Raw genomic sequence first — 25,042 nt, 5'->3', positions numbered from 1 at the left:
TTTGAGAAGCTTTATGCAACAGAACAAGAAAACCTTGAGGAAATGGAAAAATTCCTATAATCCTATAGCATCCCAAGGCTAAAACAAGAAGACCCAGAATACCTGAACATACGTATCACCATCAAGGACATTGAAATGGTAATAAAAATTCTCCCCAAAGACAAAAGTCCTGGACCAGAGGAATTCCTAGTGATTTTTTCCAAATCGTTAAAGAGGATTTACGGCCAATCCTCTTTAAGCTTTTCCACGAAATTGAAATATCAAAAACTCTTCTGAACAGGTGCTACGAAGCAAATATCACCCTGGCACCAAAAGCAGACAGAGATAGCACAAAAAAAGAGAATTACAGGCCAATATCCCTGATGAACACAGGCAGACGCAAAGATTCTCAACAAACAATTAGCAAATAGAATCCAACAACTCATCAAAAAGATCATACACCATGATTAAGTAGGATTCATCCCAGGGATGCAAGGATGGTTTTACATACAGAAACCAATCAACATAATCCTTCTTATCAACAAAAGAAAAGACAAAAACATATGATGATATAAATAGATACAGAAAAAACATTTGACAAGATCCAGCACCGCTTTATGATGAAAACCCGTTGGCAAAATTGGTATAGAGGGGACTTTTCTCAATATAGTTTAAGTCATCCACTTGATCATTGTATAACTGAAACCCAAGATCAAAAATTTGCAAGTCTACAACTGTACCTCATGGTGTTTCACTAATTAAAAAAATTAATTAAAAAATACAACAATTAGATATCATCACACCACAGAGACTGGCCCACATCCACAAGAACTAAAGCAACAGGTGCTGCTGCGGATGTGGTGAGAAAGGGACCATTCTTCACTGCTGGTGGGAATGCCAACTGGTTCAGCCCTTTTGGAAAACAGTATGGACAATTCTCAAAAACTTAGAAATTGAGCTCCTATTTGACCCAGTGATTCCAATCACGGTCACGATCATCCTCTTTTTTGTCGATTGCCTTGAGCAAGCCCCAGTAATGTCTCCTTCGTCCTAGCCCTGAGATTTTGAAAAGTGCCATATTCAAGGCTCTTTCAGGGTTAGGAGAATAAGACCCATCATTGTTACTGGTATTTGGCATATTGGGTCCACCATGGGGTGTTTGCCTTACTCTGCCGTGTGGGTAGGTAACATTCGGTAACCAGCAATAACACTCCTGGGATTATATCCCAGGGAGGAAAAAATATAGTCGAAGTGACATCTGCACTTGTTTGTTCATTACAGCACTCTTTACAATAGCCAGAATCTTGAAAAAAATCTGAGTGCCCCAGAACAGATAACTCGTTAAAGAAATTTTGGTACATCTACACTGTGAAGTACTAGGTAGTTGTTAGAAGAGATGAAGTCATAAAATTTACATACAAGTGGTACTACATGGAAAGTATCATGCTAAGCGAAATGAGTCAGAAAGAGAGGGACAGACATAGAAATATTGCACTCCTATGGGAAACATAAAGTAACAAAACAGGATTTAAGACCCAAGAATATCCTAGATAAGCACCAGGAGGTTTATTCCATCGCTTGGAAGCCATCTGCACATGCTAGGGGAAATGGTATCTCATATAGAGAAGGGACCACCAAATAAAGGTGTTGGGAGGACCCTCTCAGGATAGGAGATGCATGCTGAAAGTAGACTATAGACCATACATGATTGCCACTTAACGCAAACCACAGAACCCAAAAGGAGAGTAAGAACAAAGGGGAATGCTCTGCCACAGAGCCAGGGTGGGATGGGAGTCATGGGGGGGGGGCGATACTGGGATCCTTGGTGGTGGAAAATGGTCACTGGTGGAGAGATGAGTACTCGATCATTGTATAATTGAAACCCTAGTTCAAAAATTTGTAAGTCTACAACTGTACCTCATGGTATTTCACTATTAATTTAGCATTCTCTTGCATGAATTTTTATTGTATAATCTTTTAAAAAATTCAGTTTCCCAGAGAAAATTATGTAATAGTTATTCAGTGCTTATATGACATTGTTAAATCATATGTGAAACAAAGTTATCACAGAGGTCAAGGTTCCCCACTATCTAAACACCATGTATGAATGAGGTGGCATTTTAAATAAATTTACATAAGCAATCTTATGTAAAACAGTAATTTGGAGAAAAAAATCCTTTTATAAAAGTTCACCCACACATCTATTTGGTTAGTCATCTTTACACAAAGAGATTTTGATTGCTTTCTGGTGTTTATTTAATGTTAATTATGAGCATTTCTTAGCGTGGGATTTGAGAAGACTTTTGATTTTACTTTTTCTTAAATTCTGAATCATAGCCATAGTATTGGTCTTTAAAATTGCTAATCATGATGACTTTGTAATCCTTTAATGGGGCACAATTTTATTACATTTGAAAAACATTGCCTTAGAGCAGGGCTTCTTATACCTTCTCCAATCACAACTCATTTTTGTTAAAGAAATTTGTAAGCCCAGTTATATAAGTGTGTAAAATATATAAGCATATAAGTCAAACATTTACTGATAATAAGTCATACAAAATACTTTGAACAATTTTTAAGTTATGCAGAGCCCCATATTGGGTAATATGAAAACAAACCTTACAGAACTGCAGACCAATGGAACAGGGTTGAATACACAGACATCTCCCCTCAATCATATGATCATTTAATCTTTGATAAAGGTGCAAGAAATGTGAAGTGAAGTAAGGAAAGCCTCTTTAACAAATTGTGCTGGCATCACTAGATGGCTACATGCAAAAAAATGGGCTCAGAACCCTGCCTAACACCATGTACAAAAGTAAGATCAAAATGGATTAAAGACCGCAACATCAGACCAGAAACCATAAGGTACATTGAAGACAGAGTTGGCAAAACCCTCCATGACATTGAGGCTAATGCTATTTTCAAAAACGCTACGCCACTGGCAGAGCAAGTGAAAACAGAGATAGATAAATGGGACTATGTTAAACTAAGAGGCTTCTGCACCTCCAAAGAAACAGTGACCAAAATACATAGACAGTCTACGGAATGGGAAAAAATATTTGTCGAATACACATCTGACATGGGGTTGATATCAAGGATACACAAAATACTGGTTGAACTACACAAGAAGAAAACGTCCAACCCCATCAAAAAAGGGGGCAATGAAATGAACAGAAACTTTCTCAAAGAAGAAATCCGAATGGCAAAAAAGCACATGAGAAAATGCTCTACATCATTAATCATCAGGGAGATGCAGATCCAAACCACAATGAGTTACCATCTCACACCTCAAACACTGGGACACATTCAAAAGAACAAAAGCAACCAATGCTGGCGCAGATGTGGCGAGAAAGGGACACTCCTTCACTGCTGGTGGGAATGCCGACTAGTTCAGCCCTTTTGGAAAACAGTATGGACGTTTCTCAAAAAATTCAAAATTGAGCTCCCATTTGACCCAGCAATACCACTCCTGGGAATATATCCCAGAGAGGCAAAAATGTATAGTCGATGTGACATCTGCACTTGTTTGTTCATTGCAGCACTCTTTACAATAGCCAGAAACTGGACGAAATGGTAAAGTCTGTTTTGTTTGGTTTAAAGTCATAATAGCTAACAAAAGAATGATTTTTTTTTGTCACAAGCAATTTTAATGTGCCTTAGATTTGGCACATTTTTCAATGTGTTTGAGTTGGAACTTCACTTATTCCCCAAACTCTAGCAGCAATAAATGACTTTCTGGCAACATTTCTGGAATCATTAATATATATATATATATATATATATATATATATATATATATATACACAACTTAGGAATCTTAGGAAGATTCCTGTGTTCCAAATAAAAACACTAGAGTAGTCCTGATTTATTTCTAACAATAATTGTATAGCTAGGATTGTTATATTTGTTTAAATCATGAAACTGAGAAAGTTTTAGTTATTTCTTTCCAACATTAAAATTTTCATCTATATCAAATACCTTATTCACTTAACTCACAACGGTAGCACAGCGGTAGGGCGTTTGCCTTGCAGCAGCCAACATGGCCGACCCGAGTTTGATTCTTCCGCCCCTCTCGGAGAGCCCGGCAAGCTACCGAGAGTATCTCGCCCGCTCGGCAGAGCCTGGCAAGCTCCCCGTGACGTATTCGATATGCCAAACACAGTAACAACAAAGTCTCCAATGGAGATGTTACTGGGCCCGCTCGAGCAAATTGATGATCAACGGGAGGGTCTTTACTTTTTACTTTACTTTTAACTCACAACAAACTATATAAAGAAAGAAATATACTTATTAATTTTATGCTTAATGAGGAAATACCCAATGAAGAAAGAAATGCATCATGCACAACAGGAAAATACTGTTTTTGCTCTTCCTTTCCGTTCCTAACGCTGTACCGGTCTTCTTCCCCACCCAAGTCAGTCTGCCCACCAGTATTCGAACCCGGTACTTGGCTTTCGCCGTGCCAAACCCCAGGCATCCTCTAAGACCCTGGGCCAAAAGCAGACCTGAGCCTCGTCCTCCTCATCCTGAACGCTGTGCAGGTCTTCTTCCCTACCCAGCATTTACCATCCCCCCCCCACACACACACCCAGTTCCCTTGGGGGAATGATCGCTTGAAAAGTGGGCATGGCTTCAGTAGAAGGGGAGTGACCTAATTTTAGGTGGGTGGCTGCTCATGCAACCGCAGATAGTTTGTCATACCAAGAAATCTACTGTAACATCACAGTTCCCATACCTACACACCAACATGAAGGAACAACGCAAATCCCCACCACGTGGGGAGGATGATGAAAAGAGACCAGAAGCCTCATAGGTGCTACTCACCTAAGGATCCTCTTTGAGAAAGAATTCAGATACGAAGTCATGAGGATGTTCAATGAACTTAATGAAACAGTCAGACAGATGTCCAGTAAATTGAAGGAGGGCATGAAAGAAACAATGGATCAGACAATCGATAAAATCCAGGAAGAAATGAGAGAAGAAATTGGAAAGATATGCACATAAATGTCATGAATTATAGATTCCATAGATGAAATGAAAAACTCAGTCTGTGCCCTCAACAGTAGAATGACCACAGCCAAAGACAGAATCAGTGAACTGGAAGATCAGCTGCACCAAGTCAACAGGCAACAACAAACAATCGCAAGAGACTTCAAAATAGATCTAGAGCTAATCAGAGTCCTAAGAGATGATTCCAAGAGGAACCACATTAGAACCCTTGGAGTACCAGAAGCTCAGGGAAACAAACACAGTGAAAAATCCACGGTTAAACAAACATTGCTGAAAAATTCCCAGGGCTCGATAATGCAGCCATTCAGATTCAAGGAGCCCAAAGGGTGCCAGCTAAAAGAGACTCTAACAAAAACACTCCAAGACATATCATATTTAGAATGATGGAATCCACCAATAGTGACACAATACTGCAAGAAGCAAGGGCAAAGAAGGAAATCACATACAAAGAAACACCCCTTAGATTCACAGCAGACCTATCAGAGGAAACCCTCCAAGCCCGAAGGCAATGGTGGGATATAGTGAAAAAACTCACTGAAATCAATGCTTCACCTAGAATACTCTATCCGGCTAACTCTCACTCAAATTCGAATAAACAGTACACTGTTTTCTGGATAAAAAGCAGCTCAGGGACTTCATAGACTCAAAACCAAACCTAAAAAAAGGGCTAAAGGGGCTACTATAAAATAAGACAAACCCTACAAGCACAACAGACCCTAACAGAAAGATGACACAAAAACCCATAACAATAATCTCTCTCAACTTCAGCGGTCTAAAATTACCAATTAAGAGACACAGAGTGGCAAAATGGATTCAGAGACAGAACCCAACATTCTGCTGCCTACAAGAAACTCTTCTCAACAGTCAAAGCAAACACAGACTCAAAGGATGGAAAACAATCCTACAAGCAAACAGCTCCCTCACAAAAGCTGGGGTGGCCATACTAGTATCCAACAACAACAATTTCGGGTTGAAAAAGATTAGAAGGGACAGCGAAAGCTATTTTCTCTTCATCAAGGGATACGTACAACAGGAAGAAATCACACTCATGAATGTATACACACCTAATGAGGGAACAGCTAAATATTTAAAACAACTGCTAATGGATTTTAAGGAGGGAGGACATTGCGAGGAAAATACTATTTTCCTATGAGTCCTCATATAATCCTTACTGACACCTTCCACAAATAAATCAATATAACTAATAGGGCAAATTTAACACTTCACACTTCATGAAAATATGAACAATTTATTTATTATTTTTTTCCTGTTTTGGGGTGAGAGAGATAGCTCTGTATGATGGAGAATAGGGTTAAATCCCTGGCACCATATGGTCTCCGAGCACCTCTTTGAGTGTTCCTAAGAACAGAGCCAGGAGTAACCCAGATAAGCACCATGGGTTCTAGCCCAAATAAACCAAAGGGGAACCCCCTTTATTTGCTAATCTAAATGTTACTACTGTGCAAACTTAAATTCCAAGAACTATTGTATAGAGCCCTAGAGTACTTTCTGATTAATTATAAATATATATTGCATATATAATATATATTATGTTTACACATATTTGTACACATATAACACATATATATGTACATATCTTTAACTCAATAGACATTATCATGTTCTTCCGCATACAAGAACATTAACTATTGCTGTGAAAACAATATACATGGGAAAATTCACAGTATTTTAAAACAGATTGCATAAATCTGTAGCACTATGGCACTGTCTTCACATTGTTCATCGATTTGCTCAAGCAGGCACCAGTAATGTCTCCATTGTGAGGCTTGTTGTTACTGTTTTTGGCATATTGAATATGCCACAGGGAGCTTGCCAGGCTCTACAGTGCGAGCGGAATTCTCTCGGTAGCTTGCCCGGCTCTCTAAGAGGGATGGAGGAATCGAACTCTGGTAAGCCATGGCAAGGCAAACACTCTACCCGCTGTGCTATCTCTCCAGATGGTAGGGAAAAAATAACATCATCATCAGTAGGGTGATGTTTTGATCCTTCGCTGTCAGCTCTTCCTATCATTGTGAAGCAGAATTCACCAAGCTTTGGATTGTTCACCCACTAATAGGGAGTGTGAGCATACTGATGCATAAATTTACAGAAGTAAAATTCTTCAAATAAAATTTCATGAGTTAATTAAGATGTTTATTTTTATTTATCTAATTTTATTGAAACTGTGAGATACAGTTACACTCTTTCATGTTTGAGTTACAATCATACAATGTTCAAACACCCATCCTTCCACCAGTGCACATTCCCCACAACCAATCTTCCCAGTATACACACCCTTTCCCACCCTCCCACTGCCTCCCTGGCAAACAATTTTCCCCAGACTTTCTACTTTTGGGCATTAAGATGATTAAGATGTCTTAATGATGAAAATATTTACATATTTGTTATTTTTTGCGTTTTGGGTCACACCTGGCGATGCACAGGAGTTACTCCTGGCTCTTCACTCAGGAATTACTCCTGGTGGTGTTCAGGGGACCATATGGGATGCTGGGAATCAAACCCAGGTCAGCCGCATGCAAGGCAAATGCTCTACCCACTATGCAATCACTTCAGCCCCTGTTAATATTTTAAGAAAATAATCAACTAGTGCCAATGGGCTGGAGCGATAGCATAGCGGTAGGGCGTTCGCCTTACAAGCGGCCAACATGGCTGACCCGAGTTCGATTCCTCCGCCCCTCTCGGAGAGCCCAGCAAGCTACCAAGAGTATTCGATATGCCAAACACAGTAACAACAAAATCTCCAATGGAGACGTTACTGGGCCCGCTCAAGCAAATCGACGATCAAAGGGAGGGCCTTTAACTTTACCTTTAATCAACTAGTGCCAATGATGTGACTCAGCAATAAAGCACATGCTTGCATGCATAAGACACGGTTCAATCCTGGAACCACAGAAAGAGAAAGAAAAAGAAAGAAAGAAGGAAAGAAAGAAAGAAAAAGAGAGAAAGAGAAAGAAAGAAAGAACGAAAGAAAGAAAGAAAGAAAGAAAGAAAGAAAGAAAGAAAGAAAGAAAGAAAGAAGAAATTAACATTATCAGCTTGGTCATTTAAGCAAGACAGAATTCAAGAAATATAATAGAAATAATATTTTGATATAAATACACAGAATAAAAAGAGAAAGATACTTTTCTTCCCTTAATAAAAAATTCTTCTACAGATTAGTATCTTTATAATTGGCCAGTAATTCATCTCATGTGGTGTTACAGAGTATACAATGCCATATTTATTTCAACGTTCACAGGTAAAAAGGTCACTGTCCTCCCGTTGTTCATTGATTTGCTCTAGTGGGCCCAGTAATGTCTCCATCGTGAGACTTGTTACTGTGGTTGGCATATTGAATACTTCACGGGGAACTTGCCAGGCTTTGCTGTGCGGGCAAGATAATCTCGGTAGCTTGCCAGGCTCTGCGAGAGGGGCGGAGGAATTGAACTTGGGTTGGCCATGTTGGCTGCATGCAAGGCAAATGCCCTACCCTCTGTGATATAGCTCCAGCCCAGGTAAAAAGGTATTCTATCAATTTCTTTAAAAATATGTTAGATAAAAATGTGATGGCATAGAAAACCTTCCGCCCATTTTTGTTTAGCAATAATTGTCTATTACTCTTCAAGTTAAAACTATAAGTAATCAAGCCCACACAACCCCATGTTATATTGTATCAAAGTGTTTAAGGCTACTGTCAAACATACAAATTCTATAAATACCTGGAGAATAATGGATATCACAAAGAATTTGTTTATTCCCTATATTTGTTCTTTTAACCCAAAGAAACAGTATATAATTATAATTACTTAAATATTTCACTTCTCAGCAATGCATTCTAGATATCATAATACAAAAATTGGACGGGGGCTGGAGCGATAGCACAACGGGTAGGCCGTTCACCTTGCAGCGGCCGACTCCAGTTCGAGTTCCAGCATCTCATAAGGTCTCCTGAGCTCCACCAGGAGTAGTTCTGAGTGCATGAGCCAGGAGTAACCCCTGTGCAATGCCGGGTGTGACTCAAAAAGAAAAAAAATAAATTGGACATATTTTGTTAAAATTATTGCTAGCTTATTTATTTGATGCTATACTAAATTCATTTCAAAATATAATTTATGTTTGTACATTCTTAGCTTATAGAAATAGTATTGATTTTGGCACATAACCTGTATTCTTTCATATCACTGAACTAACATAGGGACAGTGGTGGAGGGTCTTAGAAGCTTTCGTAGTGATTGAAATGGTAAAAGTACAAAAGCATAAATGGTAACACTATTGTAAATCATGTTACTCCAATAGCAAAAAAATGTTAAAAATCATTTGTTAATTCTAGTGATTTGTTTTTGTAGGTTCTCTGATATCTTCATAGGTGATCATATCATATAAGATTTTTATTTTATTTTGGTTCTGAGGAAACAACAGTCTGTGCTCAGGGCTTATTCTTGGTTCTGAGCTCAGGAGTTATTCCTGGCAATTCTTGGGACACCGTATGTAATGCCAGGTTTTGAACATAGGTCAACTACATATAAGGCAAGCACCTTACCCACTGTACTATTTCTCTTTTATTTTCTTTTTTTCTAGTGATTTGACTGTCACTATCCTCCCGTTGTTCAACGATTTGCTCTAACAGGCCCAGTAATGTCTCCATTGTGACACTTGTTACTGTTTTTGGCATATCGAATACATCACGGGTAGCTTGCCAGGCTTTGCCGTGAGGTCAAGATACTCTCGGTAGCTTGCCCGGCTCTCTGAGAGGGGCAGAGGAATCGAATCTGGGTCAGCAGGCTCTACTGCGTGCAAGGCAAACACCCTACCCACTGTGCTATTGCTCCACCCCAGTAATAAGACATTACAAAATAAATAAGTTAAAATGTAAATTTCCTTAATATATATGTAGACACAAAAACCATAAGTGATCTGTGATAGTATGTGTCTTTTTAAGGAATTTGTCAATTTCATCTAAATCATTAAATTTATTAGAATAAAGTAATTAATAATTTTGTTCATTGCTTATTTAATACTTATAGGATCTATAATGATGTAAGTCGCATTTTTTAAATATTAGCAATTTGTATTCTTTTATTCTTAACAATTTGTATTTTTAAATTAAATTTTTATTATCTTTATTGTCATTTTCAAAGAACAACCACCTTTCCATGTCATTGATTTACCTTTTATGTTTCACTAACTTTACTTGCTTAGTCTTAACTTGATCTTCCTTTCCTAATTTTCTTTTCCTTTTTTGGTTTTCAGCCATATTCACTTCTGTGCTTGGGTGATAATCCCAGCAATGGTGCGAACAGAAAACATGCAGTGCTATAGATATTTATTATTACTTGTGGCTTGGGAAAGGACATTGCCTTCTTCCTTCCCAGGGACAAAATTCTTTTGTTTCTCCTCTCCTAGAGCAAAGATTCTTTGCCCGGGTGACTGACACCACCAGGCCTGAGCACTGCATTCCAGGCTCTAGCAATCAACCATTGTACTGCTGGGTAAACTATGGCCAGTACTGGCTCCAAAAACTTCTAAGAAGCGTCCCCATCAACAAACACACACACCACACACACACACACACACATGCATGCACTCACGCAAAACCTTTGTTTGCTTGGATCAAAAGAGGATTTCTTCCTTTTTTCCAGTGACAGGTAGCTTTCTGTCTACTCTTCTCTCAGAAACAGTGGATCTTTTTCTTGATTCTGGGTGAAAGATCCTTTCCCTCTATGCCAGTGGCTTAAGTCTTTGCTTCTTCATATGAGAGAGGGGTCTAGGAATTGGATGGGCATGGTACTTCATGCCTTTACTCTTAGGTCTCCCACACTTGTCCCAGTTTCTCATGAGTACCTGGAAGAGGTCCATAGAAGAGAACTCATGAAATAATGGAGTTCAGAGATAACCTATACTGTGACAGTATGCCTCACTTAGTCTTTAGGACTTTTTAAAAATTTTAACATTCTTCTTCTCACTTATCTTCATGTAGGCATAATATAAGAATATTCTCTTAAGGCAAAACAATTTGCATACATATTTTTCCTTTATGTATTACAGGAAAACTTATTATTTTGAAGATTATTATATAACTATATTATCATAATAATGATATTCCTTTCGGACCTTTCTATAATACCCTTAATACTGTCATGACTGTTTTAGGTGATAATACAAAAAAGACAAAATTAAGTCATGTCTTTCACATGCACTATTTGATCTCAAATATCCCCCAAAAGTTTCTCTGGATGAGACATAAATCACTGAAGCATATAATGAAAACAACACTAAAACGGCCATGTTTAGGAGGATAAATACACTGATAGTGATGTAGGCAAGTAGACAGATAAGGCCCCCCATGACAATGGAATTTATAAGAAGTCATAAATCCAATAGCCCTGAAGATGCAAAAATTAAGTCCTAGGCCTGATGAGACCTTCCTAGCACCAGACCTTCCTAGCACCTAGCCCAGAGAAGACTAGATCCACCTCCTAGAAAAGTTCCAGCAGGAATAAAAGGCAAGAAAAAACTTCAAAGAAGGCCAGAGACTATTCCCAATTCAATCCCCTTGGATACCCTAGCAATAGACTTTTACCTAGCTAGAAATCCTTACTTGATAGAAGCTTGGATAAACCCTATAAAAGCCACCTTGCACAAAGGAATGGCATGTATAAGGTTCCCAAGCCCATATGCTGCATGTGCCCACGTGGCTAAGCACATGTGATGTCCAAACACATGTGTCGCCACATCTCCACTCTTGAGATGTGTACTTTCATGTTTTAATATATAATGTTGGGATGTGTTTAGGGACTCTCTCCACCTTTGGAGAAGACTGCATTCTCTCTTGAGTGCATTACTCTCTCGCTTTCTCTCCCTCCTTCCTCTTCCTAAGAAGCCTCCAAATAAAATCTGTTTTTACTTCACTGCTAGTCTATTCCTAAAATTCCTTTCTTTGAGAAAGACAAAGAACCTGTAAACCCTGGGTTAGACCTAGGATTGACTTTCCAGACTTTATCATTCCTAATCTTCCCAGGTGGTCTGGGTGGCATAAGAGGATCAGGAGACAGTGACAATCTCTCTCCTCCCAGCTTCACATAAGCCACTCATGGGGGCCCACCGACTTCAATAGGAATTAGGAATTTTCTTTATGCACAGATCTGAGAAAACAGGGATTAGAAGTTCATGAGTTGTGTGTGGAAAGCTGGAAGAGATATGGGGCACAAGGTGACCAAATTTTCCATTTATGGGAAATTTAAGGGAAATATATGGGTAACCCTTAGGTTACCAGAAAGAGAGTAGAATGTACCTTTTGTCTTGGTTTAGTGTGGTTTGGGACTATACCTTGCAGTGCTCAGGGCTTACTCCTGGCTATGTACCCAGAGATCACTTCTGGTGTAGTTCAAGGGACCATGTGTTGTTCTAGGTATACAAACCAGGTTGTTCTAGGTATACAAACCAGGTTGTTCTAGGTATACAAACCAGGTTGTTCTAGGTATACAAACCAGGTTGGCCACATTGTTTGATTCTTGTGACCAGCTGTAGAAAACAAATTATTTCACAATGCCTTTTCAGCATGTCTGATTTGGGGGTATAAACTCTAAATAATAATGATGCATCTTTTGTCAAAACAATGAATCTAGTCAAAGTAGATAGAGTGTTAACTAGAATTCATCTGCCTCACATGCATTGGGAGGGTTGGGGGGTTATTGGGGTTCTTCATGGTGAAAAATAAGTATTGGTAAAGGGAAATGTGTTTGATATTTGCATGACCAAGACTTAAACCTGAAAGCTTTGTAACTTTTCCCACAGTGATTCAATAAATAAATAAATTTTAAAAATGCCACTCAATGCCTCTTTTGCAAACCACAACACCCAAAAGTAGAGAGAGAACAAAGAGGAATGCCCTTTCACAGAGGCAGGGTGGAATGGGGGGATGGGGGGTGGGAGGGATACTGGGATCCGTGATGGTGGGAAAAGGGCACTGGTGGAGGGATGGGTATTTGATCATTGTATAATTGAAACCCAAACACAAAATTTGTAAGTCTACAACTGTACCTCATGGTATCTCACTAATAAAATTTTTTAAAAAAAGAAATAGAAATAGGAGTACTACTTGAGCTATTTGTCTAATGGTGTAATTAGGGTGGCAACGGAAACAGAAATAGCTGTAAGGTGTTATTGCGTTAGGAGTAAAGGGAATTGTTTTGATGATAGGTGTTTTGATAAATTAGTCAATCTTCTTGCTAAAAAATTATTGAAGCAAAATAAGACCAAACACGGGGCTGGAACGATAGCACAGCGGGTAGGGCATTTGCCTTGCACGCAGCCAACATGGCCGACACAGGTTCGATTCCCAGCACCCCATATGGTCCCCTGAGCACCGCCAGAAGCAATTCCTGAGTGCATGAGCCAGGAGTAACCCCTGAGCATCGCCGGGTATGACCCAAAAAGCAAAAAAGAAAAAAATAAGACCAAACACTGAGTAAAATACAAGCATGCAAATAAGCAAACAAGAAATATCACCTTGGGTGCATTGAGTACTAACAATATAATAATGAATTGCTGAGGCAAGATGAAGGAAAGGACAGTTATTAGAGCAGTGAGCCTAAGCTGTGACCCCACAATTCTTCCTGAGAATTTCCCATACCTGTATGTGTTTAGGTACATCAGGATAAAACTGTATACCAGAACTACCCAAAATTGTCTTAAGCAGAAAACTGTTGTTTTGTTTCTGGGTTGTTTGTTTAGGTTTTTTGGTGGATTTTTCTATTTCTTTTTGGGGAGATGGTGCCACATGAGGTGTGGTTTAGGGCTTATCTAGACTCTGAATTCAGGCATCACTCCTAGTGACACAGTCAGGGATCAAACATGGGTTGGCTACTTTCAAGGCAAGTGCTTTACCTGCTGTACTATTTCTTCAGCCCCAGAAAGTAACATTTTTCCTGTCCATTATTTTCCAAAGTGAATGGTATTTAATACTTGTCTTCTTTATAAAAATTTTAAATTTTATTTTATAAAGTTGTTCACAATATTTGTTGACATTTAATATTTGAACACCAATCCCACTGTTACACCTTCCCACCACCATATTTCCATCCCAAACCCCAAACCCTGCTCCCAAAGCAGAACTGAAATTATTTGTTTTATATTGATTGTTATGAATAATCCACCAACAATGAGACAAAAAAGGTTTCTTAGAGCAAAGTGTGCAAAGATTGTTGAATTTCACCCAGGGGCCATTAAGTCCTTCTATAAGAGATTATTGATATGTTGATAAAGGGTGGGCCTCATGTGCTCATATATATATATATATATATATATATGTATGTATAGATATATTTCCCCCGACATTGGTTGCCTTCTAATTTATTTTTTGTGTTTGACTTTTTTAAAAATTTTTATTAGTGAAACACCATGAGGTACAGTTGTAGACTTAAAAAATTTGTGTGCTTGGGTTTCGGTTATACAATGACCAAATACCCATCCCTCCACCAGTGCCCATTTTCCGTCACCATGGATCCCAGTATCCCTCCCATCCCCATCCCCCCCATCCCACCCTGCCTCTGTGGCAAGGCATTCCCTTTTGTTCTCTCTCTCCTTTTGGGTGCTGTGGTAAGCAAAAGAGGCATTGAGTGGCAATCATGTTTGGTCTATAGTCTACTTTCAACATGCATCTCCCATCCTGGGAGGATTTTCCAAACACCCTTTATTTGATGCTCCCTTTTCTATTTGAGCTGCCTTTTCCCCTAGCATGCCCGGCTGGCCTCTAAGCCATGGAGTAATCCTCCTGGTACTTATCTAGGCTATTCTTGGGTATTAATCTCCTATTTTATTACTCTATGTCCCCCAGATGAATGCAATCTTTTTATGTCTGTCCCTCTCTTTCTGACTCATTTCACTTAGCATGATACTTTCCATGTAGTACCACTTGTATGTAAATTTCATCACTTCATCTTTTCTAACAGCTACATAGTACTTCATTGTGTAGATGTACCAAAGTTTCTTTAACCAGTCATGTGTTCTTGGGCACTTGTTTGTTCATTGCAACACTCTTTACAATAACCAGAATCTGGAAAAAACCTGAGTGCCTTCTACTTTAAACCCAATCAAATGTAGTGTGCTGTTCTTGATATATTGGTGTTGTAAACGCCAAGATTCCTCGAATGCATGGTCCAGGAATAGATTGACTCATGGGTGAGGCGCGTCAGAGTGTGTGTAGAGCGGAGAAGAGCATGATGGTGGATGAGTTCTGGAGGTTTTTGGCTGCCAGGGATGGCTACATTGGGTCAGGGATGGGCCTCACCTGCACCCCTCCAGGTTGCTCCAAATGAAACAGCATGGTGAGGGATACAGTGAGAACCCTTGTCTTTAGAAGACAAGTGAATCTAAGCTCTTGCTGCTTTCAGAACCAAAATATTAAGCAATCAAGGTAATATGTAAGCAGACTGATTCATCAGCCTGATTCATCTCCCTGTCAGAAACCACTCTCTGATGTTTCCTTATTAATAACTACAAAATGTCATCAGAAAAAGCACGGGGAAAACTAAATAGAAAAGATGGACTTAATTTGTGTAAAAACAACTTCAGTTGGAAAACTCATCTAATAGCATGGTCTAAGAACAGCTTCCATTGATACATATTAGGAGGTCTGGTTTTAAATCCAGCAGAGCAAAAGTGATATAACCACATATATGTGTTCTTATAGGGTTTTTTTGGAAACACATACCTGTTTGTGAGAACGGTGAACTTGCTTGCACAACTAAGGAACATACAATGAACATACACTGAATATGCATAAACTGGGTAAGAAATATCACCGTGGTGTGGATTTTAGTCTGGTATTGAAAAGGGAGGCGAATTACGGTTGAAAACTCATCTAGTGCAGTAGCTACTGGCTAGTACTACCTGCTAGGTGTCTGCAATCCTTATAAGTAGAAAGCAATCTTTAAGTTTTTGGGCCAGAGATATAGCACAATGGGTAAGGCATTTCCCTTTTAAGCAGCCAACCAGGGTTGGATCCTCAACATACCATATGGTCTCCTGAGGACCCTCAGGAAAGATTCTTAAGAAGAGAGCCAGGAATAACCCCTGAATGTTGACAGGTGTGTTGTCCCCCACCCCCCTCACTGCAAAAAAAAGAAATCTAAATTTCTCTCTTGACCCAATCAGAGTCAAGAGAATATAATATTAAAGCTTTTCCCAGGGGGATGTTGTCATATACTACAAACTGCAAGCTTCAGATTAGTCTGTTTTGACTGCCTAAATCCAGGAAGTCCTAAATTTCTGGCGGAAGGAGGGCTGGGAAGAAGGGGTATAATTTCAAAAAGCTTTGCCAATGAACATCAAAACTCTGTCCTCTCTTATCAGAGATTAAGAAAGATACATGGAGGTGGTCTCTGTTGAATGTTAGAAAAGTGCTAACGCTGTAACATTTTGTTAAAAGACCACAACGGGACCTGGGAGATGACTCAACAGTTTGGAGCACCTGAAGGATTTTTTTTTTTGCTTTTTGGGTCACACTCAGTGATGCACAGGGGTTACTCCTGGTTCATGCACTCAGGAATTACTCCTGGCCATGCTGGGAGACCATATGGGATGCTTGGAATCTAACCTGGATCAGACCTCATGCAAGGCAAACACCCTGCCCACTGTGCTACCAGGAGGAATTTTTTAATGCAGGAAGTCCTGATTTAATTGCCAGCGCTAAGAGTTGATCTGAACACCCCCAGGAGCAATCTCAAGCCAGGAGTAGCGCCCAAGTACAGCTAGGATGCCCCCAAAAGCAAAGTAAATAAAATAATAGATTCCTATGAAACAATCCCAAGTTCTCAAGTGATTTACTAAACTACTCCCCTTTGAAGATTTTATAAGCCATTAGCCCCAGATTTGGAGAGACTGATTTGATGTTTTGTCTCCTATCTATTTCCCTGCTATAACAGCTTTTCAAATGCTGATTCCATGTCGTGGTATTATAGGCTTTTATGTATGTCAGTGAACCCTTGCTCTGATGACAAGGACACACAAAGTAGATTGATCATAGATGAATTGCTTATACCTGCAGAAAACTGTAAATAATTACATTGCCTGTTAATAGAAAAGTGAATAAAGGATACAAAAGTTATAAAATGAAAGAAGGTACAGCAATTGAAATAATTTAATTACAGCTAAATTTAGTTGCATGTTGCTTAATGTCTAACAAATAGTTCATTGAAAGAAAGGTTGATTTTTTGGTATTTGCATATATTCATGGTGCTAAGGATATAATCTTAGCAAAATCCAATCTACCAATATAGTATCATTGAGTATAGGGTTGGGAAAAGGTGCATACAGTTACCTCTCACTTGATGGTATGCACCATCTCAAATTATGTATACCACTAGCTAAATGCAATAATTGGATAAATTTGGTAAACTTTAATGTTGAGCAGAATAGAAGAGAAAAATATATAGCATGATTCTACTAATAACAAATTTAAAAAGAGTCAACACTAAGGAGTAACTATTTTTATGGAGGAAAACAATGTATAAATAAAACTATAAGGCTAAGAACAAAGAAACAGCAAAAGGCAGAATATCAATCTACTTTGTGTGAGCATGGGGTAGGAATTAAAGAGTAATGATAGCAGGATAGTCAAGCAATGCCCAGGGGGCTTCTGAAAACTTTCCATTCTTCACCTACAGGATTGTTTTACAACAAGTTTTGAGACATATATTTAGATCTTACATAATTTCCTATCTGTTATATTGTACAATATTTTTAAATGATAAAAGATTCTTTTGTCCAAGGGGTACTATAAAAGTTCAGGGATCTTTTCTCAATGCTACCAGGAGACCTAAGAATTGACTTTACTAACTTTACTAATTTAGAACACTGAGGAATCTTCACAGCTAAATGTCCCCACATTCCCACAGGTATGTATGTATATATATGTGTGTGTGTATATATATATGTAAATATGTTTGCATATATGTAAAATTACAAATATGTATGCATATTTTTAATATTATGTTATATTGTACAATATTTTTAAATGATAAAAGGATTCTTTTGTCCAAGGGGTACTATAAAGGTTCAGGGATCTTTTCTAAATGCTACAAGAAGACCTAAGAATTGACTTTACTAACTTTTACTAATTTAGAACACTAAGGAATTTTCACAGCTTATAATTACAAATATGAATACAAAAATAAAATTAGAATACTTTCTCCATTGTTAGACATTTTAAATTCAATAATCTTATTTTTATATGAACTATACAGGGAAGAACATTTCTTAAATAATAAAAACATTTAAATTTACTTTGCTAATGATTAAAGGGGAAAAAAGCAATTCAAACAATAAAATATAGTTTAAAAATTAAAGTAAAAATCTTTCCTTTTAGTCCCTACATCATCAAAATCTACCCTCTTGACAAGAAAAAGAGAATTTTCTTTGCTGGAAAAATTTTACCTTTGTCCAGGTCTTGCATGACACAGCTGCTAAAGTCAGCAAGACAATGATTTTGTCTTGTGAAAATTTCTATGGAGAAGAGCAAAGAAAATACCCAATCGGTCTATAGTTTAAGCCTGCCAACGTCATGTTTATGAGTTACTAGATGAAACATAATATCTATGGTGGTACTTTATGCATACAAAATGTGAGAGATCAGAATCAAATATTATACTAAGTTAAGAGGCATGATCTAATTTTATGCTTTCTAAAATAGTCAAATATACCACCACTGCCACTTATTTATTGAATAACCTAGTATTCCACCCCACACACAGTTGAAGTGATATCGTTATCAATGATTAATACTCACACTCATTGAAGCTTACTTCTGTGATCTTTATTCTGTTTGAATTATTGTTTATTCCTTTTGATAGTCTTAATATTAGCATTCTAATATTAGCCTTTAGGCAATGTTCTGACATGTAGTACATCTTATCCTCTATTGTTATTTCTCTTTATCCCTATTTTCTTGACTGCTGTCTAAATTTTATAGATTATTCAGAAATATTTTAGGAGTCAGGGAGATAGTACAGAAAGTGGGACACTTATCTTGCATGCAGCAGACCCAGGTTCAATCCCTACACCCTCTAGGAGTGATCCATGAGCTCATAACCAGGAATAAGCCCTGAGAACCTACGGACATGGCCTGAAAACATTTTCCCGCAAAGAAATTTTTAATAGAGGGACACACAGAGCAGTTATTGAAGCCTCTGAACCACGCCCAGTAATATTCAGAGACCACAAAGGTGACATGTAGTGGTGTTCCAGAAGGAAGGACTTTGGGTGACAGTGACTGAACTCAGTGGCATGTCATCGCTTAGACTATCAAGAGTTTTCTTTTACCTAATTCTCAAAAAAACTGATACCTGATTTATAATTAGGCTTGGAGTCAATTTTTGGTTAATTTTCTTTCCAGTTAAGAATGATGTATGTTGCTGAAAGTAGACTATAGACCAAACATGACTGCCACTCAATGCCTCTTTTGCAAACCACAGCACCCAAAAAGAGAGAGAGAACAAAAGGGAATGCCCTGTCACAGTGGCAGGGTGGGATGGGGGGATGGGAGTGGGAGGGATACTGGGATCAGTGGTGGTGGAGAATGGGCAATGGTGGAGGGATGGGTACTCAATCATTGTATAACTGAAACCCAAGAACAAAAAATTGTAAGTCTACAGCTGTACCTCCTGGTGTTTCACTAATATTTTTTAAAAGAATGATGCATAAATTTCCATTCAAAAGTAAAATGTTTCTTTAAGTCTTTCTGTAAAATTTCAAATTTTCTGTCATCAAGTCTGATGCATTCTCTTTGTCTTATATCATAGTGTTATAGCTAAGGACATCATAAATTGTTATAGCTAATTTATCATTTATCTTGTCTTATGAAGCAGGTTAAAGAACAAAAAAACCAATGACTTGATGTATTTAAAAGGTTTGTAGGAACTTGGTTCTAAAATTATCAGATAATAACAACCACTGTGCTTGAAGCAATTAGGGATCATTACCACATTAGCTCATATAGAAAGACTATTTTTGCCAGCATTGTATCCTTTAATATCAGGTAGTAAAGAGATGAAAATTTAAAGGAAAGAAAACATAATGTTAAGAATTAGACACTAGGAATAAACCAACCATATCTCTCACGTACTGAATAAATTCTATCAACTTCATATCTAAAGAGACTAATCTTCCATATAGTTGAAGGACAATAACATATGTGACCTTAGGCCTCTGAGGTAAACGTTCCTCAGTTCTTCACCTATGTCTAATATGACAATGCTTTCAGACCTTTTGAATTTTTCTGCCTCCATTAAGTCGATCTGGTGGGAAAAATTTCCCAAATATTATCTCCTTAGACAACAAGTGGTAGCTTTTTGATTACCCAGAAACTACAAAGAAATAAAATTTCCATGCTAATCCAAATCTAAGGCTCCAGTAACCTCTAATTTTATAGTGAATATTTATGCATTTTATTAAATTTAATATAATGTAATGAGTTTCTGGAATTTATTTTAATCCTCCAGTGTGAAGTAGTTTCAGAAATTTAGGAATTGCTCCCCCAAAGTGGACACAATTTATGAGTAACAGTCCTAAATTGCTCAATGTTTCTCATGTCTGAGTTGAAAACTGCAAATGAAATTGTTACTAGTTCCATAAACCTTATAGAGGAATGTTTTATTTTTACATTGAGAAAAACATCTTTTACAGTTTTAAAGTAAGTCAGCACAGAATAGGAGTAAATATGTGCTCTATGAGAAAACAAAGGCAACTAAAGAAATTCCTCGGTCTACCATTTTTATATGATCTGATTGTCAATTAAATATAAAAAGTAAATAAAGGTGACTGCTAATCTTCAGAAAGATCATATAAAATACTTTTTGTATAAATATGCATCTTTAAATAAAATCTATGGAGTTACTGACACATGATTACCAGCTTTTCAGTATTTACTACACAGTTATTATGCAAAAATCCCTAAGGCATAGCAAATCTTACATACATTTCAAAGTAAATATGAAGTGATATTTTTGAATAATTTCCTCTATAAATGTGTCATTCAAAATATACATATCAATGTGGTGCCTTCTATACCAGAATGAAAAATATCTAAATGTAATATTAATAAGAAACTGATGTTCAAATTGTTTTCTAGGATATTGTTGCATGACACAAAAATGATCCATTCTTTCTGGAATAGAAAAACTAGATACCGTATTTTCCATGCTATCATTCAATTAATATGTATATTCACCTGTCTCCAAGATGTTTCTGCCTGTAACTGCCAAAATGACTGGATCACTGATTACAAATTCTGAACAGGATTGCTGATATATTTGCCAATTTGCATAAACAGGATATTAGAGCTATGTATTTTACTGAACCATCATGTCTGCCAAATATGGATATCATCATTTTTAATAGTCCTTGGCACTCCACCAAATTTCCACTTGTATTAGGAGAGAAATATGGCAAATAGAGCCTCCTATATAGGATGAATATCAATGGTGTCAATCATGTGAAGAAAGAGCTGCTCCTTGGCAAATGGCTTTCAAGCCTAGGAGGATTTTACAACTTAGGGGAAAGATGACACCTGATATGTGCAGCAAAAATATGGGTAAGATAAATAACTCTCATTTGGTAAGTTATTTTTCCACTGTCCAAATTGTCCTTCCAGAAATATTGCATGTTTGTTCTGTACTCTATGAATTTGAATAAAGTGTGGAATCAGGAAACAGTAGGACTTGAGGATATAGATTCTACGGTCACATTCCCTAAGTTAGAATGCTATAATGACACGTTGTAGTAGGATAAACTTAGGTAAGTTACTTCATCATTCTGTGCTTCTGTTCTGTTTGGTGTTTGATAATTATGCTAAATATTCCATGGAGTTTGTGAGGAGACAGTAATTTAATATGCATAAAAAGTATACATAATATTTTCCATGAGGAAGGTACTATTCTAAGTACTAGTTATTGAATATTTCATTGGAACCTGAATCTGATTTGCAGTGTTTTGTGGAGAACCTTGAGTTCACTTTTGGGAAAGCAAAATCTCTTTATCAGTACATAAGCTATAATATTGAAATCCCAGTAGAAAGATGAATAATGGAAGTAAAAGAGGACACAATATAGTTCATCTTTTCCAATTCAGGTGAAGATTTATCTATGTATGAATAATTTTTTAAAAATTTTATCCTTTAATTTTTTTCAATTTTTTAATCATTTTTTTAATTAGTGAAACACCATGAGGTACATTTATAGACTTATAAGTTTTTGTGCTTGGGTTTCAGTTATACAATGATCAAATACCCATCCCTCCACCAGTGCCCATCCTCCCCCACCACGGGTCCTAGCATCCCTCCCCCCCCGTCCCCCCCCCCCGTTCCCACCCTGCCGCTGTGGCAGGGCATTCCCCCTTGTTCTCTCTCTTTTCTTTTGGGTATAGTGTTTTGCCAGAGAGGCATTGAGTGGCAATCACGTTTGGTCTATAGACTACTATTAGCATATCTCTCCCACCCTGGGAGGGTCTTCACAACACCCTTTATTTGGTGCTCTCTTCTCTATCTGAGCTTCCTTTTCACCTAGCACATGTGGCTGGCCTTCAAGTCATGGAGCAAAATTCCTGGTACTAATCTGAGCCATTCCTGGGTGTTACTCTCCCGTTTTGTTGCTTTATGTTCCCCAGATGAATGCAATCTTTCTGTGTCTATCCCGCTATTTCTGACTCATTTTGCGTAACATGATACTTTCCATGTAGTACCACTTGTATGTAAATTTCATAACTTCATCTTTTCTAACAGCTACATAGTACTCCATTGTGTAAATGTACCAAAGTTTCTTTAACCAGTCATCTGTTCTCGGGCACTCAGTTTTTTTTCCAGATTCTGGCTATTGTAAAGAGTGCTGCAATGAACAAACAATTGCAGATGTCACTTCGACTATACCTTTTTGCCTCTCTGGGATATATTCCCAGGAGTGCTATAGCTGGGTCAAATGGGAGATCAAATTCTAATTTTTTGAGAATCGTCCATACTGTTTTCCAAAAGGGTTGGACCAGCCTGCATTCCCACCAGCAGTGAAGGAGGGTCCCTTTCTCGCCACATCCGCGCCAGCACCTGTTGCTTTTGTTCTTGTGGATGTGGACCAGTCTCTGTGGTGTGAAATGATATCTCATTGTTGTTTTGATCTGCATCTCTGTGATGATTAGTGATGTAGAGCATTTTCTCATGTGCCTTTTTGCCATTCGGATTTCTTCTTTGCGAAAGTTTCTATTCATTTCCTCGCCCCATTTTTTGATGGTGTTGGGTGATTTCTTCTTGTGTAGTTTAACCAGTACCTTGTATATCCTGGATATCAACCCCTTGTCGGATGTGTATTTGGTGAATATTCTTTCCCATTCTGTAGGCTGTCTTTGTATTTTGGTCACTGTTTCTTTTGAGGTGCAGAAGCTTCTTAGTTTAAGATAGTCCCATTTGTCTATCTCTGTTTCCACTTGCTCGGCCAGTGGCGTGACATCTTTGAAGATACCACTAACTTCAATATCGTGGAGAGTTTTGCCAACTTTGTCTTCAATAAACATTATGGATTCAGTCTGATGTTGAGGTCATAAATCCATTTCGATCTTACTTTTTTTTTCCCTTTATTGTATTTTATTTTTTTTAAAGTTGTAGATTTACAATTTTTTGTGCTTTGGTTTCAATTATACAATGATCAGATACCCATCCCTCCACCAGTGCCCATTTTACACCACCATGGATAATATCCCTCCCACCCCCATCCCCCCATCCCCCCTGTCTCTGTGGCAGGGCAATCCCCTGTGTTCTCTCTCTCCTTTTGGGTGTTGTGGTCTGCAAAAGAGGCATTGAGTGGCAAACATGTTCAGTCCATAGTCTACTTTCGACATGCATCTCCCCTCCTGGGAGGATCCTCCAAACATCCTTAATTTGGTGCTCCCTTCTCTATCTGAACTGCCCTTTCCTCTAGGATACCCGGCTGGCCTCTAAGTTATGGAGTAATCCTCCTGGTGCTGATCTCAGCTATTCTTGGGTATTAATCTCTTACTTTGTTACTTTATATCCCCCAGATGAATGCAATCTTTCTATGTCTATCCCTCTCTTTCTGACTCATTTCGCTTAGCATGATACTTTCCATATTGTACCACTTGTATGTAAATTTCATGACTTCATCTTTTCTAAGAGCTACATAGTACTCCATTGTGTAGATGTACCAAAGTTTCTTTAACCAGTCATCTGTTCTTGGGCACTCAGGTTTCTTCCAGTTTCTGGCTATTATAAAGAGTGCTGCAATGAACAAACAATTGCAGATGTCACTTCGACTATACCTTTTTGCCTCTCTGGGATATATTCCCAGGAGTGCTATAGCTGGGTCAAATGGGAGATCAAATTCTAATTTTTTGAGAATCGTCCATACTGTTTTCCAAAAGGGTTGGACCAGCCTGCATTCCCACCAGCAGTGAAGGAGGGTCCCTTTCTCGCCACATCCGCGCCAGCACCTGTTGCTTTTGTTCTTGTGGATGTGGGCCAGTCTCTGTGGTGTGAAATGATATCTCATTGTTGTTTTGATCTGCATCTCTGTGATGATTAGTGATGTAGAGCATTTTCTCATGTGCCTTTTTGCCATTCGGATTTCTTCTTTGCGAAAGTTTCTGTTCATTTCCTCGCCCCATTTTTTGATGGTGTTGGGTGATTTCTTCTTGTGTAGTTTAACCAGTACCTTGTATATCCTTGATATCAACCCCTTGTCGGATGTGTATTTGGTGAATATTCTTTCCCATTCTGTAGGCTGTCTTTGTATTTTGGTCACTGTTTCTTTTGAGGTGCAGAAGCTTCTTAGTTTAATATAGTCCCATTTGTCTATCTCTGTTTCCACTTGCTCGGCCAGTGGCGTGACATCTTTGAAGATACCACTAACTTCAATATCGTGGAGAGTATTGCCAACTTTGTCTTCAATAAACATTATGGATTCAGTCTGATGTTGAGGTCATAAATCCATTTCGATCTTACTTTTGTGCATGGCGTTAGGCAGAGATCAGAGCCCACTTTTTTGCATGTAGCCAT

This window comes from Sorex fumeus, unplaced genomic scaffold (genome assembly GCF_029834395.1).
Source record: "Sorex fumeus unplaced genomic scaffold, SorFum_2.1 ptg000086l, whole genome shotgun sequence".
Classification (NCBI taxonomy): Eukaryota; Metazoa; Chordata; class Mammalia; order Eulipotyphla; family Soricidae; genus Sorex; species Sorex fumeus.
The sequence above is the reverse complement of the archived record's forward strand: the minus strand, read 5'-3'. Positions refer to the sequence as shown.